Raw genomic sequence first — 5,407 nt, forward strand, 5'->3', positions numbered from 1 at the left:
CCTATCTGTGTGTCTGTATTTTATTTTTAGGGATCCAAAATTTCAGTTGGAACTGGTCGTTCTGAACGAGCTCAGATTTTATTGGTTAGATATTGCTAATTTGATGTGAACAGCAATCATATTTAGATCAAAACGGTGTTTTAAACACAGTAAAAAAAAAATCTACCAGATAAACATTATTTATGGAAATGTTCTGACAAGTTGATATGAACATTTAACTCCTATCTAGTGAATTTTATGGTTTGTGAGAAGTTACTACTGGCCAAAGTCCTAATGTAGTAGGCCTGTTCAGGTTCATAGTCTTAAGACATCTGGGAGAATAAAGTGTGTGGAACCATTTTATTTCTGAGGAGGAAAACAGAATAGATGCTATTTTGAGGAAGAAGATCTTCAAGAGAAGACTGCAAAATAATCACTGTGGTGTGTTTAGATTTTTCCAGTCTTATGTTATGCCAAAGTAGGAACCATCTGGGAAATTAAACATGGACAAGGTTCGCTTTCTTTCCTGTTTTGGGCGGGAGAGGGTTCAATTTGCCTTTTTAAAAAATTGTGAAATATATACAGAAGGTTTATATGAAATATATTACAGTTCCAAGAATAAGCACCCATGTACCCAGTGCCTAAGGAAAGACCCCTAAGTTTGCTAGTACCTGAAACGCCACATCTGTGTCCTTACAAAACTGTATCCCCCTCCTTGACCACAGCGATAACACTACCACTGTCCTGATCTCTGGAGTAATTGTTTTCTTTTGAAACCTCCACACATGCTCTGTGGATTTATAAAGAGCAGGCTTGGCTTTGCCTGTCAGAGCTAACATTTTGTTTATAGGTCAATCTATGTTATGAGTCACTCTATTTGTTCGCTTTTCTGTTCTTTTTTGCCGAATTCACATTTTGTTTTATACTTTCATTGTGGCAAACTGTATGTAACGTAAAATTTACCATTTTAGCAATTTTTAAGTACACAGTTCATTGGCATTAAATATGTTCCCAGTATTGTGTGACCAGCACAACCATCTGTGTCCATAGTTTCCATCTTCCCGAATTGCAACTCCCTGCACATTAAACAATGACTCTGCTTTCCTATCCCCCCATCTCTGCAGCCCTTAACAACGACCATTGTACTTTGTTTTTATTGACTACTGTAAGTACTTCATATAAGTGGAATCATTCTACACGTATCCTTTTGTGTCTGGCTTATTTTACTTGACATAATGTGTTCAAAGCTCATCAGAATTTCCCTTCTTTTTAGGACTGAATAATATTCCATTGTATGTATATATACCATATTTTGTTCATCTCTTTACCTATCCATGAACATTTGGGTCGTTTACATCTTTTGGCTATTGTGAATAATGCTGCTGTGAACATGGGAGTGCAAATATCTGAGTAATATCTGCTTTCAATTCTTTTGGGGATATACGTATCCAGAAGTAGAAGTACTGTATCATATGAAAATTCCTTGTTTAACTTTCCAGTACCTGCCATACTGCTTTCCACAGTGCCTCCATCATTTTGCAGTCCTACCAGCAATGCATAAGGGTTTGAATTTTTCCACAGCCTCCCCAACACTTGTTTTTTTGTTTTATAATAATCATCATAAAGGGTGTGAAGTGCCATCTCATTGGGGTCTTGCTTTGCATTTCTCTAATGATTAGTGATGTGGAGCATCTTTTCATGTGCTTATTGGCCATTTCTGTATCTTCTTTGGAGAAATGTCTTTTTAAGTCCTTTGCCCATTTTCTAATTAGGTTTTGTGTGTTGAGTTGTAGTTCTTTATAAATTCTGGATATTCTTTATCAGATTATATTTTCTGATTTATAATTTTATCAGATATATAATGCTTCTTCCATTCTGTAGGTTGCCTTTTTACCCTGTTGATAGGGTTCATGATGTACAAAAGTATTTAGTTTTGGTGGAGTCCAATTTATCTACTTTTTCTTTTGTAGCTTGTACTTTGAATTGTCCTACCCAAGAAATCATGGACAAATCTAACTTCATGGAGCTTTTCTTTTCTTCTTTCTTTTTCTTTCTTTCTTTTCCTTCCTTCCTTCCTCTCTTTCTTTCATCTTCTTTTTTTTTTTTTTTTTTAAGATTTTATTTATTTATTTGAGAGGGGAGAGGCAGAGGGAGAGGGAGAAGCAGACTCTCCCCGCTGAGCAGGGAGTCCGACACGGGGCTCAATCCCAGGACCCTGGGATCATGACCCGAGCCGAAGGCAGATGCTTAACCAACTGAACCACCCAGGTGCACCCCCATGTAGCTTTCCCACTATGTTTTCTTCTAACAGTTTTATATTTTAAGCTCTTATGTTTAGGGTTTTGATCCATTTTAAGTTAATTTTTGTATATGGTGTTAAGGGTCCAACTTCATATCCTGTATTCCTAGGACCATTTGTTGAAAAGACTCTCCTTTCTCCATTGAATGGTATTGGTACCCTTAACAAAAATCATTTGACCAAGATGCAAGGGCTTATTCCTGGGCCCTTCATTATATTACATTGGTCTAGATATCTGTTTTTATGCCAGTACCACAGTTTTGATTACTATAGCTTTTTGAAATTTTTGAAAATAGGAAGTGAGAGACTTTCAACTTTTTTCTTTTTCAAGATTGTTTTGGCTACTAGGGGTCCCTTGAGATTCCATATGAATTTTAGGATGGAATTTTCTAGATTTGTTAAAAACATCACTGGAATTTGATAGGTTAGGTGTTGCACTGACTCTGTAGATTACCTTGCACAGTATTGACATCTTAACGATATTGTCTTCTAATCCATAAACACAGGCGATCTTTCCATTTACTTATTTCATCTTCCATTTCTTCAGAAATATTTTGTGGTTTTCAGTTTTCATTTTATTGCATTTTGCTTTATTGTGCTTTGCAGATACTGCTTTTTATAGTTGAAGGTTTGTGGCAGACTTCCTTAAGGTAGGGCTATCAGCACCATTTTACCAATAGCATTTGCTCACTTTATGTCCCTGTGTCACATTTTGTAATTTTTGCAATATTTTAATCTTTTTCATTATTTTACTTGTTTTGGTGATCTGTGATCACTGATATTTGATCTTACTATTGTAACTGTTTGGGGGTGCCATGAACTGCACCCAGTGAGGTGGCAGGCTGATTGGATAAATGTTAAAAGTTGTGTATGTTCTGACTGCTACACCAACCATCTGACCTCCCCACCTCTCTTCCTCTGCTTGGACCTCCTTATTCTGAGACAGACAATATTGGAATTACCTCCCAATGGCCTCTAAGTGTTCAAGGAGAAGAGAGTCACACATCTCTTATTTTAAATTAGAAGCTAGAAATGATTACCCTTGGCGAGGAAGGCATGTTGAAAACTGAGAGGGGCCAAAAGCTAGGCCTCTTGGACCAGTTAGCCAAATTGTGAATGCAAAGGAAAGGTTCTTGAAGGAAATTAAAAGTGCTACTCCAATGAACGCAAATGATAAGAAAGCAAAACAGCCTTATTGCTGATATGGAGAAAGTTTTAGTGGTCTGGACAGGAGGTCAAATCAGCTACAACACTGTCCCTTTAGCCAAAGCCTAATCCAGAGCAAGACCCTAACTCTCCTTCTAGGAAGGCTGAGAGAGGTGAGGAAGCTGCAGAAGAAAAGTTTGAAGCTAGCAGAGGGTGGTTCATGAGGTTTAAGGAAAGAGATCGAAGCCATAACATAAAAGTGCAAGGGGAAGCAGCAAATACTGATGTAGAAGCTGCAGCAAATTATCCAGAAGACCCGAGCTAAATAATGAAGGTGGATACACTAAACAACAGATTTGCAGTGTAGATGAAACAGACTTCTATTGGAAGAAGATGCCACCTAGGACTAGTGGGGAGAAGTCAATGCCTGGCCTCCAAAAGGACAGGCTGAGACTCTTGTTAGGAGCTAATGTAGCTGGTGACTTAAGTTGAAGCCAATGCTCATTTACTATATTCTAAAAATCCTAGGGCCCTTAAGATCTACTCTGCTTATCCTCTAGAAATGGAACAACAAAGCCTAGATGACAGCACATCAGTACAACATGGTTTACTGCATATTTTAAGCCCACTGTTGAGAACTACTGCTCAGAAAAAAAAGATTCCTTTCAAAATATTACTGCTTATTGACAATACACCTGTTACCCAAGAACTCTGATGGAAATATACAAGACGTTTTTATGCCTGCTAATACAACACTCATTCCGCAGCCCATGGATCAAGGAGTAATTTTAATTTTGAAGTTTTATTATTTAAGAAATACATTTTGTAAGGCTATAACTGCTATAGATAGTGATTCCTTTGATGGATCTGGGCATAGTATATTGAAAACCTTGAAAGGATTCACCATCCTAGACACCATTAAGAACATTCATGATTCATAGGAAGAGGTCAAAATATCAACACTTAACGGGAGTTTGAAAGTTGATTCCAATCCTCATGGGATGACTTTGAGGGGTTCAAGACTTCAAGTAGAAGTAACTGCAGATGTGGGAGAAATAGCAAGAGAACTAGAAATAGAAGTGGAGCCTGAATTTGTGATTGGATTGCTGTAATTTCATGAAAAAAATTTTAATGGATGAGAAGTTGCTACTTACAGATCAGCAAGCAATCTTATGGATGGTTTCATGAGGTTGAACCTATACCTGGCACAGATGCTGTGAAAATTGTTGAAATGACAATAAAGGATTTAGAATATCATAAACTTAGATGATGAAGCAGTGGCAAGGTTTGAGAGGATTGATTACAATGTTCTACTGGTGGGTAAAATGGTATCAAATAGCATTAGATACAACAAAGAAATTGTTCATGAGAGAACCGATGCAGCAAACTTGTCTTATTTTAAGAAATTGGCCACAGCCACTCCAATCTTCAGCAACTGCCAACCTGATCAGTCAGCAGCCGTCAACATCAGCAACAAGGCACGATCTTCACCAGCAAAAAAAGTAGGACTTGCTGAAAGCTCAGATGGTTGGCATTTCCTTAGCAAAAAGTATTTTTTAGTTTAGGTATGTACCTTGCTTTTTAGACACTATGCGGTTGCACACTTAATAGTGTAGTGTAACTTTTATATGCACTGAAAAACCAGGAAGGTCATTTGATTTGCTTTAGTGAGATAATTTGCTTTGTTGTGGAGGTCTGTAACTGAAACTGCAGTATGTCTGAGGTATGCCTATACGAGACTTTTGCCTCCTTAGTTTATTGCTAAGTATTTTACTCTTATGCAATTGCAAATGGAATTGTTTTCTTAATTTCTTTTATGGATTGTTCATTGTTAGAATACAGGAACAATTGATTTTAATGTGTTGACTTTGTGTCCTGCAATTTTGCTATATTTATTCCAACAATTTTGTATGGAATCTTTTTTTTTTTTTAAAGATTATTTATTTATTTATTTATTTATTTATTTATTTATTTATTTATTTA

This window comes from Mirounga leonina, unplaced genomic scaffold (genome assembly GCF_011800145.1).
Source record: "Mirounga leonina isolate KUSES-001 unplaced genomic scaffold, KU_Mleo_1.0 Mir_115, whole genome shotgun sequence".
NCBI classification, from domain to species: Eukaryota; Metazoa; Chordata; class Mammalia; order Carnivora; family Phocidae; genus Mirounga; species Mirounga leonina.